This window comes from Orbicella faveolata, unplaced genomic scaffold, assembly GCF_042242905.1.
Source record: "Orbicella faveolata isolate gen_17 unplaced genomic scaffold, um_ofav_v1 contig_36, whole genome shotgun sequence".
NCBI classification, from domain to species: Eukaryota; Metazoa; Cnidaria; class Anthozoa; order Scleractinia; family Merulinidae; genus Orbicella; species Orbicella faveolata.
In genome coordinates, this window is record NW_028301565.1 from 14,820,124 (window position 1) to 14,836,289 (window position 16,166).

Consider the following 16,166-nt stretch of genomic DNA (forward strand, 5'->3'; position numbering starts at 1 on the left):
TACAGTACATGTAGTGGAACGTGTAATGTTGCACCCTGCTAGTAATAAATTTTAATTTTGACTGAACATAATGCATATTCCTGGTGGATAAACCAAACAAACATAATTACAAACAAAAACCTGTCCATATTGTCGTCAAGCAAACCGGTTTCAACAGTCAAATATTAAACAAAAGTAAACAAAAAGAGCAAAAACGACAAAGTTTTTCTTCCAGGTGTCACATCTTCAACCAATGTGAAAAGAGTTCCTCGTTTTTATTGCCAAAACGTGACGGCTCACTTTATCCTTTAGAAACTTTGACAGAATCGAACACAGCGTTAACGTCGTGGATCTGAGAGCAAATTTGTAATTAGATTCTGACTCGTAATGTATTATATTGTTGACACTGTTCAATCTTAGGTTTCTAAACGTGAGAAACACCCGTTACATTTTATCCCGTTCATTTGGGAGGAATTGTTCTGGAGACTTTTAATCGGCACACTGTCATACTGTCATGAACCAAATGTAGTGCAGAATAGTTGCGACAACGTACTTACGTATTGAATTTTAAAATTAATCTTTTAATTTAAAAATACTAAGAGAAAGGAGTTTTCGAGGCCACGATAATCTCAGTATAGTAAAACTGTCTCCAAGAGTACATGTACATGTTTAATTATCGTTAGCGTCATAATATTTCGACAGTGAATCGACCAAAATAAGCTATTTGACTTGTAATGTTACAAAGCAAGCTGCACCGGGCCATTTAGAGCGACGTATTGTATATTTACCAGCATCGTGCGCTGAAAGTGACCGACTACTGATTTTAGAGTTGTGCCGCTTATTATAGGATGAGGGGTGTTTTTAACTAAAATTAGCTAATATCTTCGAGAACATAAATATAACAAAATACAAAAGTTATAGAGGCTGTTCGTATTATGAGTAACAATTTTAAGCAGTTTCTATAGCAGCGGGGTAGGTTACTATGACGTCATAAAGATTGGTTGATAGTCATGTTTGCTATTCTGTTCCCTTTATCGGTTTCTCAATTTTATAAATTATCTTCTACTCTCTTACGATGACGCCGTGGGATGTTATCGGTTGTTATTTTGTCTTTTCACTTATTCTTTGTAAAAAGTAAAATTGTTAATGAAACTGTTCATGACGAAGTAAAAGTGGAAACTGGCAGGTTGCGCTGGTGTTTTCCGGAAAATAAAACTTTCAGTCGAGGATCGTATTCCATCACAGCACGATTTTAATTTTTTTTTATTTTTCTCGACCTTCAATTGGGTCCTGCATGTACTTTATTATGACACCTGAAAATGGCGTTGATAATTTGATAGAGGTTTTGACGACATTTTCTCAAATACATCCCAAATGCTTGACATTGGATTTCATTTCAACGTTTTGTTTTTTTGTTTTTTTTTTCTCAACCTGGTATTCGATCCTGTCAACCTTCTCATTGTGATTATTTTCCTGTTTTTGCCACAAAATCGGTAGTCCCAGTACGCTCACAAAAGAAGTTCATTATTTTTTTGTTTGTTTTGTCGACAGGATGACCTGATGACAAATGAAAAACGCGTGCACCTGCAAACAGCCTTTAAATTAAATTGATTGTTGACATAATTTTTTCATATAAAGCTTCAATGCTGTTGAAAATTGTTTCGCTGTTTCTGACAAGAAGCATCACTTGTGATTTATCCAAAAATATGATAATAATCTGTATTTGGCGTTTTATTTCATTTTTACTTGCGTTTATTTTTTTCAGTGATTCAGTAAACTCCCACTGTTCTTTAACGCTGCACGAGAAAGAGGTGGACGAACTAATAAACACATCAAACGGGACGCGTTAACTCTCTGAGAATTTACACAGGTATGATAAGTTTACCGCTCTATATGTGCTCAAATCGTGCATCGCGCTTGCTGATAATCAGACCCGTGAATTTGTCTAATAGAATTCTGAATTTTATTTTGAATTCTGGAATTTTGATTAGTAAAGGTAATATAACTTTGTGGTCCGTGGTCGTAAGAGGACTTATCGCAAAATTGGACGAAAGTGTAATAGTTGTGTACAAAGTAATCGCGTTTGCTCTTACTCACTTTCTGGAGCTCTATGGATCCTTCGCCTAATCTCATACCCAGATCTCCCCGACTACAAAACTATTCTCTCCCCAGTTTAATATAAATCCTTACTCATTCCAGGCCACCTCTTGACACCCTTCCCAGCACTGAAATCGCATTGTGAATAAAGACAAAGTACATTTAAGATTAACGAGTAATTTTTATTTCACGCTATCTTCAACATGACGTATATCGTCAAAAATGGAATTCAAACCGTATATCATATGAAGTCTTCTATTGTAATGTCTAACCTACGACAGAGAACAGTTAACATAATGTTAGCATCACGTTTGAATTTACTGAACGTAACCTAATGAACGTTTGTTGGGAGATGACGTGGACGGATTTCTGCCAAATGCACAGGCTGGCATTTGTTATTATTATTATCATTATCATTATCATTATCATTATTGTCATCATTATCATTATCATTATCATTATTATTATTGTTATTGTTATTGTTATTGTTATTTATTTATTTTTTTTATTTTTTTTAGACGAACGAACTAAGGTTTAAATTGAAATGAACCTGAAGTAGTTTCGCAGACCTCTGTAAGGAAGTGTTGATAAAATGGCACATATATATGGATTGTGAGTTAAGTACTTACAATTATTGCACGTTTTTGCGCAGGTCTTCTCAAAGCCTGGCATTTTATCACAAGAATATTGATTACCAGCACAATAGTTTTTCGTTTATCTGCAACCTGAAAGGAAATGCGAAGAGTGGTCACTTGCGCCACTTTTTACGAGTAAGGAGGCGCGGTTAACAAGTTGTTATTGCTTTGAATGTCCATCACAACATGGACGAGCCGCTACAGGTTGGTTGGTTTAGGATGAGTCCTTCCCCCAGTTCCACGAAACGCAGAAGATTTGCCTTTTTTTACCCTGACTTGTTATAAACGTTTAATAAAAAAGCTGTTCACTTAAAGGCTTTGTTACATGAGCCCGAAAGACTGCATGCTTTGCCAAATACCTTACTGAAAATTAACTTAACATATTAGGATTTTAATAGTGATGATTGTTAGAAAGTTCACCTCGATGTTCTTATAGGAGTTGTTTTTTCCCTCTTTTGGTGGTTCGTAAAGGTATCTTCAGTCTCTGATCTAGTCAGATCCGATCATGTTTCCCATCCGTTTGAATTATTACTCTGCTTTATTTACATATATTTTGTTTTATTTTAGTGCCTAGTAGAGGATAACGCATTTTCCAAGTTCTCAAAATCGCTTGATAATGTTTCCTAACAAGCGTCTTTGATGTAATTAAAACAATTCGATTATATTGGTCTATTTTGAATCCTTTTCATTACCTTCAAAAATTGTTTGGCAAAATTCATATACTGTTAGGAATTGACTCTCCCACGCTGCCTTTAAGTGATTTTCACTGGCTGATTAAAAGGGCAAACCTGAAAGAGGAGGATTTTCTGTCGCTGGTGTTGGCATGGTATCGGGGCTTGTGGTTTGCGGTGGTGGTGTCGCTGGGGCTGGCGGTTGCGGTGTGTTGTGACCACCTCCACCACCTTCTCCTGGGAAGTAAGGGGAAAGGACACTTAGCACGAGTAGATACTGAGAAGGTTCTAGCTAAGAGAGTTAGAGTAATCGTCAAGTTGTACATGAAATTCGAAAAGAAAATGCAGGCCCATCGTCGGAATATTTTAAATTTTGTTGTAAGATGCATTACTTTCTAAAGCATCTACGGTACCTTTTTTCCAATGATTAAATATCATGTTCATATTTCATGGAATTCATTTTTTAAATAAAACGGCAATCATTAATTTTACTGCGCATTTCAATAACACGCGAACTCTGAGGTCCGAATCCAACCAGCGATGGCGTCCTTGGCCGCCGCCAACCATTATTACGAAGACAACCATCAAGCCTTGAAAGACAGAAACAAACGAAAAGAATCGAAATTTTCCGTGCACAACCCACAGACTTAACGTTTTGAGCCTGCTGAAGTAAACTTCTGTTTCCTGAAAGGTTTGCTAAGATGAATGACGGTAGTGAAACACGTAGCCGTCGATCGGGAAGAGTCTGCGAGAAAATTTATAAAACGCAATAACAAACCTATGATTTCAAGAAGCCATGATTCGTGACTGGTAATCTTTGTGAACACTGTATAGTAATATGTAGTAGTACAACGTGTCATTCCAAAACTAACGGCACCTTGCAGATACCAAGTGTCTCCCATCTCACAAACGAATGGTCCACCACTGTCTCCTTGGCAACCACCAGAGGTTCGTACCCGTCCTTCCCCGGCGCACAAATGAACATTTCTCTCATATAAATTCCTGTATTTTGCCTCACAATCTTCATCAGACCGGACCTGCAGCTTGACTTGTTTCAGTTGATCAGCAAGTGGACCCCAACCAGAAACGCGCCCCCAGCCTACAACGTATAAGTGGAGATTGAGATGAGCCTCAGTCTGCTGCCAGAGATCAAAGAGAACACGAAGTCATATTCTTGCAAAATAAAAAGAAGCCGGAACTTAACAAATAATAATAATAATAACTTTATTTAAGTGTCAGGGTAAGTATTTAGCTTACAGAAGCTAATTGGGGACACTAGTACGCTACAATAGATTAAGATTTAAAATATACAGTTAAGAATACGAAATTAAGAATTAATTGGGTACACTAGACTACTTTACAATATATTAAAATTTACAGTATACAATTAAAACATGCGATAATTTACTGTTATGCGATAAACCTGTTATGTAACAATTAGCGTTTAAATCTGGTGTTTTGCTGGGCATACAAACTGTTGTAACTTTGTCATTCAATTCCACTGGCCTTTCCAGTTGAAGAACAGCTATGTCGTGTCTCAAATGTTTCATGTTAAAACCGCTGTGTTTATGTATTGCTTTGACTTTTACACTTTCTTGCGCGTCCGTTGTTCCTTTTCGCCTGTGAGCACCTGAAGATAGAGAGAATGGTAACAATATCACCCCAACATAACGAGCATGTATGTAAAATGTATGTAATATGTTCGTTAAATCTGGTGGTAAATATTGAATTAACTATAGAAATGGTATCCTCTCTGAGGCCAACAAGTTTTGTTTTGCAGATACAGTAAGGAGCGGAGTGAGTGACCGACTGGTTTAACTTAGAAATAAATGTTTTGGTCTTTTCAGAGACTGAATTTCGCTACTTGTGAATATTGATCCCCGTTCGCGAAAGAAAGTGAATTCAGTTAAATTGTCATCAAATCAAGAAACCTTGATGTCACCAGACGCTGTAAGTACACGACTCCTTAAACATGTAGTGCTCAAACGATAATCGTGTTTTAAATAAAGGATTTTACTTTATTTTACTTTAAGTGTATGTGTTGTTCTGGGTTAAGGCAAAACATGAAGGCATCAGTACGGGTGGACTCAAAGATGATTACAATGCTTATCAGGAATTAATCCAAGAACAGAACTCGTCCTCCCATCTCTCTTCTTATCAAGTCTTACAAATTACATTACATACCAACAACTACTGTGTACGCGTTTGGATCTGGAGTTTTGTGGACGCAATGTGCTGCCGTTACAATCCAATCAGGCCTTTTTAGGGATCCGCCGCAAGAGTGGTAACCGTTTTTACGGAGAGACACCTGCCATGGCCATGAGTGTGGTGCTGCATCATGACGGGACGCAAGGGGCTTCAACTGTAAGTGCCGCAGAGGACTGGTAGGAAATTTTCCCAGCATTCCTTACGTACTCTCACTAGGGTTCTTTGTCTTGCGGCCAGGGATGGCGTCATAATCTGTTTCAGTGACATGTCGATGATATTAAATAAAAAAATAAACCAGAATGGGCCAATGGAATATGAGACTAGCTTTAAAATGAAGTCACGATATTGATAGTGCTTTAAAAGTAAATAGTGCGTTCGAGACATTCCGGATGCTTTCAAATGATGGCGGACTCCACCGACGCCAATAATCTGGAGCAAAACTAGGTCATTATATATCGGATCACGTCTAAACACACGTGAAGAAAGACTTGGGCAGGAGAAAAACGTGAGCGGACAAAACCAGGGAATCCCGATAAATCAAGTAATCCCGCAATGATGAACGAATTACACAACATCAGGACCTTCCTCTGCTTTTCCCCCTAAACCAAGTTCAGATCTACGAACTAAACTTAAAGATACCAAAGTGCCTACGAATGGATGTTGAGCGCGGCGAGCAGACGCCAATGTCTTGTTTACCCAATGAAAGCCATCACAATAAACACTGAGCTTGCATCGAGATGCTTGTCCGGGCGTAAAGGAGCGTTTGATTTTATCAATCTAACACAGATCTTAAGGAATAAAAACCCAGATGATCTGGAATACTTGTCTGAGTATGTCGTTGGCAGCGGGAGCCACGTGCAGTATTATCATGCTCGCCAATTGAAGTTATTGTGTAGAAAATATCGCACAATTACACAGCCGAGGGCAAACAAAAAAAAAAGTGCGAGAAGAAACTTAGTACATGGAGTTAAGATAGATTGTCAGTGCTTTAGTAGACCATGCACGGCTACCAATGGCTTGACCAATCGCTTGGCCAATGGCTCGCACACGCAACGAATAGTAAAATTCCTTAAGTAACGACCTCCGAAAGAAGTGAGCCCAACCCCCATCCCCTGAAAATAGAGGAATTAAGGTTCAAAAGTATAATTATTTTTCCAATCAATAACCTGAATAACGTACGATAAACTGAAGACGACTCAACTAGGGAAGGTATAGCTTATTCCAGGACGCGTCATGAAGCGCCCTGGTAAAACAACCCCGCAAAATTTTCATCAAGTAACAAATAGGTACTAACAGGACCTCGTGTTCAAAAACACGTGTTCACTAAAATTGACAACTTTGCATCATTATTAACAGGAACGCATAAAAAGAACGTTTAATCATATTAAAACTAAACACTCGACCAGAGCAGTTAAATATTCATAACGTAGACTAACGTAGCAATGCATCATGAACAGTAAAAATAGTTTAAGGTATCTTACATCACGGTCTACATATAAAGTGCCCACCCATGTGCAAGCAACATAAATTTCAACTGGACTGAAGAATTTCTAAAGGATTTATAAGAACTCAGTGTTTTGACGAATTACACCCACAGCCTTAGAGGAATACAGCCCTGTTCTCATAAAATTAAAAAAAAAAAAAAAAAACACCAGGAAGGGATACCTACAGTAGAAGTCATTTGCGTTCCCTCATGGGGTGAGAGAATCTCGCCCACATCAACTTTCCTTTCTCTCGTAAGTTCTCGCGCGTTTAGGGATGCGCCACTCTCGCGTTTTAGGTGCGGGCATCCCAACCAATGCTTACCTATCTCTTTAAAGATTCTACTTTTAGCCCTCCCCCAAATCTACTCACGTGTATTTCACTTGTGGAAAACTATTAATTTGCACAGTGTTTGGGTTGAACATTCTTGCCCATATCAACTTTCTTTTCTCTCGTAAGTTCTCGCGCGCTTAGAGTTGCGCCACACTCGCATTTTAGGTACGGGGATCCCAACCAATACTCACCTAATTTTTAAAAATGCTGCTTTTAGCCCACCCCGAAATCTACACACGTGTATTTCACTTGTGGGAGTCTATCGATTTGGACAGTGCTTGGGTGAGAGATTCTCGCCACTATCAACTCTCTTTTCTCTCGTAAGTTCTCGCAAGTTTAGAGATGCGCCACACTCGCGTTTTAGGTGCAGAGATCCCAATCAATGCTTACCTAACTTTTTAAACATGCTACTTTTAGCCCATCCCCAAATCTACACACGTGTATTTCACTTGTGGAAGTCTTTCGATTTGGACAATGCTTGGGTAAGGGATTCTCGCCCATGTCAACTTTGCTTTCTCTCGTAAGTTCTCGCGCGTTTAGAGATGCGCCACACTCGCGTTTTAGGCGCGGGGATCCCAACTAACGCTTACTTTTAAGGATGCTGCGTTTAGCCCTCCCCAAAATCTACATACGTGTATTTCACTTCTTGAAGTCTATCGATTTGGACAGTGCTTCGGTCAGAGATTCTCGCCCATATCAACTTTCTTTTCTCTTGTAAGTTGTCGCGCGTCTAGAGATGCGCCACACTCGCGTTTTAGGTGCGGGGATCCCAACCAATGCTTACCTAACTTTTTAAACATGATACTTTTAGCCCTGCCCCAAATCTACACACGTGTATTTCACTTGTGGAAAACTATCGATTTGCACTGTGTTCGGTTTGGAAATTCCCACCCCTTTTCTCTTGTAATTTCTTGCGCGTTTAGAGATGTGCCAAACTCGCGTGTTACGTGCGGAGATCCCAACCAATGGTTACCTAACATTTTAAAGATGCTACTTTTAGCCCTTCCCCAAATCTACACGTGTATTTCACTTGTTGAAGTCTATCGATTTCCACAGTGCTTGGATGGGAGATTCTCGCCCCTATCAACTTTCTTTTCTCTAGTAAGTTCTTGCACGTTTAGAGAAGCGCCACACGCGCAGTTTTGGTTTTGAGATCTCAAACTATGCTTAGTGGACTTCTTAAAGATGCTAGATTTAGCCGTTTTTCACATCTACACACGTGTATTTTACTTGTGGTAGTCTGTCGCTTTGCACAATGCTTGGTTTAAAGATTCTCGCCCATTTATATTTTTTTTCTCACGTGTTTTCGTGCGTTTAGAGATGCGCCCCACTCACGATTTCGGTGTCGGCATCTTAAACTATGCTTACTGTACTTTTCGAAGATGCTTGATTTCGCCCTTTCTCAAACCTTCACACGAGTATTTCACTGGTGAAAGTCTATCGATTTGGACAGTGTTTTGATTGGAGATTCTCGCCCATATCAATTTTGTTTCCCTCATAAGTTCTCGCGCGTTTAGAGATGCGCCACACTCGCGTTTTAGGTGCAGAAATCCAAACCAATGCTTACCTATCATTTTAAAGATGCTACTTTTAGCCTCCCCCAAATCTAGACATGTGTATTTCACTTGTGGAAAACTAACGATTTGGACAGTGCTTGGGTGAGAGATTCTCGCCCATATCAACTTTCTTTTCTCTCGTAAGTTCTCGAGCGTTTAGAGATGCGCCACACTCGCGTTTTAGGTGCAGAAATCCAAACCAATGCTTACCTATCATTTTAAAGATGCTACTTTTAGCCCTCCCCCAAATCTAGACATATGTATTTCACTTGTGGAAAACTAACGATTTGGACAGTGCTTGGGTGAGAGATTCTCGCCCATATCAACTTTCTTTTCTCTCGTAAGTTCTCGTGCGTTGAGCGATGCGCCACACCCGCCTTTTAAGAGCCGGAATCTCAGCCAATGCTTACCTAACTTTTTGAACATGCTCCTTTTAGCCCTGCCCCAGATCTACACACGTGTATTTAACTTGTGGAACACTATCGATTTGCACAGTGTTTGGGTTAGAGATTCCCGCCCATATCAACTTCCTTTTCTCTCGTAAGTTCTCGCGCGTTTACAGATGCGCCACACTCGCGTTTTAGGCGCCGGTTTCCCAACCAATGCTTTTCTAACATTTTAAACATGCTACTTTTAGCCCTCCCCCAAATCTACACACGTGTATTTTACCTGTGGAAGTATATCGATTTGGACACTGCTTGAATGAGAGATTCTCGCCCATATCAACTTTCTTTTCACTCGTAAGTTCTCGTGCATTTTAAAGAAGCTACTTTTAGCCCTCCCCCAAATCTAGACATGTGTATTTAACTTGTGGAAAACTGTCGATTTCCACGGTGTTTGGGTTGGACATTCTTGCCCATATCAACTTTCTTTTCTCTCGTAAGTTCTCGCGCGTTTAGAGATTCGCCACACCCGTGTTTTAGGTGCAGGGATCCCAACCAATGCTTACCTAACTTTTTAAAGAATGTACTTTTAGCCGTCTTCCAAATCTACACTCGTGTGTTTCCTTTGTGGAAGTCTATTGATTTGGACAGTACTTGGGTAAGAGATTCTCCCCTATATCAACTTTCTTTTCGCTAGTAAGTTCTCGCGCGTTTAGAGATGCGCCACACTCGCGGTGTCGGTATCGGGATCTTAAACTACGTTTACGGGAGGTTTGAAAGATGCTAGATTTGGCCCTTTCTCAAATCTACACACGTGTATTTTTCTTGTGGAAGTATGTCGCTTTGGACAATGCCTGAGTTAGAGATTTTCGCCTATTTATATATCTTTTTTTCACTCGCTTGTTTTCGCGCGTTTAGCAATGCGGCAAACTCGCGTTTTTGGTGTGGAGATCCCAAAGTATGCTTACGCGGTTCTTTAAAAATACTAGTTTTGGCCCTCCTTTAAATCTATACAAACGTATTTCAGTTGTGGAAGTCTATCGTTTTGGACAGTGTTTAGGTTGGTGATTCTCGCCCAAATCAACTCTCTTTTCTCTCGTAAGGTCTCGCACGTTTAGAGATGCCTAACTTTTTAAAGATGCTACTTTTAACCCTCCCCAAATCTACACACGTGTATTTCACTTGTAGAAGTCTATCAATTTGGACAGCGCTTAAAGTCTCCGAGACCCGGCGATTTTGACCGACCGATTTTGACCAGCTTTGTGTCGATTTCCAGGAACTTGGGCGATTTTTCCGAGTCCCAGGGACTCTAAACTAATTCGAGAAGACTTTGAGTTTTAGTGAAATGGATAAAGGAAAATTTTTGAAGGCTTTGTTTTGAGAAGTCTGGCCGAAATATAGCCACCTAGTGACTAGAAAGTCGTCGAGACCGGGCTACGCGAAGCGTAATTTTGACCTACTTTGGGTCGATTTCCAGGAACTTGGGCGATATTTCCGAGTCCTACGGACTATAAACTAATTCGAAAAAGCTTTAGTTTTCAGTAAAAGGGACAAGGAAAATGTTTGAACGCTTGGTTACGAACAGTCTAGCCGAAATATATCCCCTCCTTGGCTCACTTAGTGACTAGAAACTCGCTCAGACTGGGCTACGCGCAGCGTGATTTTGACCAACTTTAGGCCGATGTCCAGAAACTTGGGTAATATTTCCGAGTTCCAGGCACTCTAAAATAACTCGAGAAGACTTTGCTTTTTAGCGAAATGGACAGAGAAAAAATTTTGAACGCTTCGTTATGAGCAGTCTGGCCGAAATATAGCCACTTAGTGACTAGAAAGTCGCCGAGACTGGGCTACGCGCAGCGTGATTTTGACCAACGTTTGCTCGATTTCCAGTAACTTGGGCCATATTTACGAGTCCCAGGGACTCTAAACTAATTCGGTAAAACACGCGAGTGAAAAAAAGATGTAAATGGGCGAGAATCTTTAACCCAGGCATTGTCCAAAGGGACAGACTTCCACAAGTAAAATGCACGTGTGTAGATTTGAGAAAGTGCCAAATCTAGCATCTTTAAAAAGTAGTTGAAGATCCCGACAACAAAAACTCGAGTGTGGCGCATCTATCAACGCGCAAAAATTTACGAGAGAAAAGAGAGTTGACATGGGCGAGATTCCCTAACCCCAAGCAGTGTCCAAATCGATAGAATTCCACAAGTGAATACCCGTGTGTAGATTTGGGGAGGGGATGAAAGTACCATCTTTAAAATGTTAGGCAAGCATTGGTTGGGATCCCTGCACCTTAAATGCGAGTGTGGCGCACCTCTAAACGCGCGAGAACTTACGAGAAAAAAGAAAGTTGATAGTGGCGAGAATCTCTCGCCCAAGCACTGTCCAAATCGATAGACTTCCACAAGTGAATTACACGTGTGTAGATTTGGGGAAGGGCTAAAAGTAGCATCTTTAAAAAATTAGGTGAGCATTGGTTGGGATCCCGGCACCTTAAACGCGAGTGTGGCGCATCTCTAAACGCGCGAGAACTTACAAGAGGAAAGAAAGTTGATATGAGTGAGAATCTCCAAACCAAACACTGTCCAAATCGATAGTTTTCCACAAGTGAAATACACGTGTGTAGATTTGGGGTAGGGCTAAAAGTAGCATCTTTAAATAGTTAGGTAAGCATTGGTTGGGAGCCCCGCATCTGAAACGCGAGTGTAGCGAATCTCTAAACGCGCGAGAACACGCGGGAGAAAAGGAAATTGACATGAGAAAGAATATCTAACCCAAGCACTGTCCAAATCCGTAGACTTCCACATTTGAAATACACCTGTATAGATTTGGATAGGGCCAAAACTAGCATTTTTAAAGAGCCATGTAAGCATAGTTTGGGATCCCCACACAAAAACCTTGAGTGTCCCGCATTGCTTAATGTGCAAATACACGCGAGTGAAAAAAAGATATATATGAGCAAGAATCTTTAACCCAAGCATTGTCCAAAGCGACAGATTTCCACAAGTGAAACACACGTGTGTAGATTTGGGGCAGGGCTAAAAGTAACATCTATAAAAAGTTAGGTAGGCATTGGTTGGAATTCCCGCACCTAAAACGCAAGTGTGACGCATCTCTAAACGCGCGAGAACTTACGAGAGAAAAGAAAGTTAATATGGGCGAGAATATTCAACCTAAGAACTGTCCAAATCGATAGACTTTCGCCACTGAAATACACGTGAGTAGATTTGGAAGAGGGCTAAAAGTAGCTTGTTTCAAAAGTTAGGTAAGCATTGGTTGGGATCCCGGCACCTCAAACGCAATTGTGGCGCATCTCTAAACGCGCGAGAACTTACGAGAGAAAAGAAAGTTGATATGGGCGAGAATCTCCAACCCAAACACTGTGCAAATCAATAGTTTTCCACAAGTGAAATACACATGTGTAGACTTGGGGGAGGGCTAAAAGTAAAATCTTTAAAAAGTTAGGTGAGCATTGGTTGGGATCCCTGCACCTAAAACGCGAGTGTGGCGAATCTCTAAACGCGGGAGAACTTACGAGAGAAAAGAAAGTTGATATAGGCGAGGATCTCTTACCCTATGAGCGGACGCAAATGACTTCTACTGTAATTATCTCTTCCTGGTGTTTTTTTTGTTTGTTTGTTTGTTTTTTGTTTTGTTTTGTTTTGTTTTAAATTCTATGAGAACAGGGCTGTATTCCTCTAAGGCTGTGGGTGTAATTCGTCAAAACACTGAGTTCTTATAAATCGTTCAGAAATTCTTCAATCCAGTTCAATTTCATGTTGCTGGCACATGGGTGGGCACTTTATATGTAGGCCGTGATGAAAAATACCTTAAACTATTTTTACTGTTCATGATGCACTGCTATGTTAGTCTGCTTTATGAATATTTGACTGCTCTGGTCGAGTGTTTAATTTCAATATGGTTAAACGTTCTTTGTATGCGTTCCTGTTAAAAATGATGCAAAGTTGTTAATTTTAGTAATTTTAATTTGAAGACAAGGTCCTGTTAGTTCCTTTTTGTTACTTGATGAAAATTTTGCGGGGTTTGTTTTACCAGGGCGCTTCATGACGCCTCCTGGAATAAGCTATACCTTCCCTAGTTGAGTCGTGTTCAGTTTATCGTACGTTATTCAGGTTATTGATTGGAAAAATAATTATACTTTTGAACCTTAATTCCTCTATTTTCAGGGGATGGGGGGTGGGCTTACTTACGGGTTACTTACGGACTTTTACGATTCGTTGCGTGTGCGAGCCATTGGCGAAGCGATTGGGCATTGGTAGCCGTGCATGGTCTACTAAAGCACTGACAATCTATCTTAGCTCCATGTAATAAGTTTTTCCTCGCGCTTTGTTTTTTTTTTTTGCCCTAGGCTGTGTAATTGTGCGATATTTTCTACAAAATAACTTCAATTGCCGAGCATGATAATGCTGCACGTGGCTCCCACTGCCAACGACATACTCAGACAAGTATTCCAGTTCATCTGGGTTTTTATTCCTTAAGATCTGTTTTAGATTGATTTATCAAACGCTCCTTTACGCCCTGGACAAGCATCTCGATGCCCGGGGGAGGTACTTTGGGAATTTCTGGGTGGGGATGTGTCGCTGGGACCCTGGAACCCTTAGCCTATACCAGAACTAGTTCAGCTGAATTTTGCCACCCTATACTAGAGTAAACTCCCCATATCCCCCCATCTATCGACACTGTTGAGGCTGATTTGCGTGAATTTAAACTTGCCGATTTGATTTTTTTATATTTTTGAGTGGCAATTCCTGGTTTCCTTAGTCTAGATAAAATCTTCAACCAACTAGTCAGTTTTGTGAAAAATGATACCCTATTCTAGACCCAAACGCTCTGATTTATATACCCTATCCTAGAGTAAACTGCTTGAAAACCATACCCTTGACAGCGGCACATACCTACATAGCCCATATATGGCAGTGCCTCCCCCCCCCCCCCCCCCTTCCGGATCTCGATGCAAGCTCAGAGTTTATTGTGATGGCTTTCATTGGGTAAACAAGACATTTACATCTGCTCGCCGCGCTCAACATCCATTCGTAGGCACTTTGGTATTTTTAAGTTGAGTTCGTAGATCGGAACTTGGTTCAGGGGGAGAAGCAGAGGAAGGTTCATGTTGTGTAATTCGTTCATCATTGCGGGATTACTTGATTTATCGGCATTTTCCGGTTTTGTCCGCTCACGTTTTTTTCCTGCCCAAGTCTTTCTTCACGTGTGTTTAGACGTGATCCGATATATAATGACCTTGTTTTGTTCCAGATTATTGGTGTCGGTGGAGTCCGCCATCATTTGAAAGCATCGGGAATGACTCGAACGCACTATTTACTTTTAAAGCACTATTAATATCGTGACTTCATTTTAAAGCTTGTCTCATATTCCATCGGCCCTATCCAGTTTATTTTTTATTTAATATCATCGACCTGTCACTGAAACAGATTATGACGCCATCCCTGGCCGCAAGACGAACAACCCTAGTGAGAGTATGTAAGGAATGCTAGGAAAATCTCCTACCATTTCTCTGCGGTACTTGCAGTAGACGTTCCCTGCGTCCCGTCATGTTGCCCGTTCACTACCCGAGCTGAGGATGGTCACTTGCCATACCCTGTGATTTAAGGCAATCCCATGATATTAACAAGAAACTAAATTTAGCATTAAGTTCTTCATTTTGTCCCAGAAACATTTCCGCTTCGTTCTTACATGTAATTTCTTGACTCACCACTCGCACATGCGACGACATTTATTTAAACTTAGTATATTCAATTACTTCTTTTTTAAGTACTCGGAGAGACCTGGGTATTTTTCTCCTAATTTTCGTAGTTGTTAAACTATAACTTTTGCGGTACTTAGATTTTAATTATTGAAAGAAAGAGTGTATGAGAAGAATTTATGCGGAGCATTCTATCAGTTATTTGGAGCCTTTAAAGCTTCAGATAATCATTCGTTTTGGCGTGTGAAACTTACAACTAGTTAAGTTTTTTTCAACAGGGGGATTGCACCACAAAAGGAAAAAAGCGCAAAATAGAAACAGCACACGGCAAACACGCCCAGCCTATAAATTTTAAGGCTAATGAGAAAAACGTGGGGTGCTAAATAAAATAAATTACCCACTTTGGCAAAGTGCAGTTGGTAACAATGGCAAACACGAGGAGCATTGCTGAATGATTTCGCCAGCTAACCGGCTTTTCAATACTGCAAAAATTTTCTAAATCTGGGTAACTTCGTAGCTTGAAAGACAATATCTGACGAAGCTAAATCTTTTAGGCATACAACGGCGCAAGTGCCCTATTAGATTTATCTAAACAGAGTTTTCCTTTTAGTATACAAAGAAAGACGTATAGCAGCGGCTGAACTAATATAATTGATCAGGTGGCTTGAGTGGGACTTTCAATGGAAGCGCATCTGCAAAGGTGTGTGGACACTTGGGTTAAACCTAATAAAACTTGCTCAGCCAGGACGCTACCATTATGTAAGACTTGCACGTACTTTCCAAACACGATTTATCTGTTGACGTTCTGTTCTCTACAAATACAAAATCCCAGCAACTCTACTAAGATGTACTGAGACCTTATTGATGCTATGATGAGCGGCAGCTGAGAGTCATGTGACTTACATCCAACTAAGATTCTTCAGCCCTAGAAGGAGTTAACTGTAGTACTGTCAATTTCTGAGTTACCCTGTGTGATTTAGACGTTTCAACCAGTTTGGATAATCTTATCAGAAAAACATGTTGCTTATTTAGAGGAGCGATCTGATACAGAGAAGGTTCGGTTGTACACTAATTATGGAACATAATTATTTGCTAGCCCC

The 16,166-nt window shown here is 40.3% G+C and overlaps 1 pseudogene; it reads right to left on the reverse strand.

Annotated features, from left to right (window-relative positions):
- Positions 1-2,564: 2,564 nt before the first annotated feature.
- LOC110050632 (elastase-1-like) lies at positions 2,565-5,942 on the reverse strand (annotated as a pseudogene).
- Between the last annotated feature and the right edge of the window lie 10,224 nt (positions 5,943-16,166).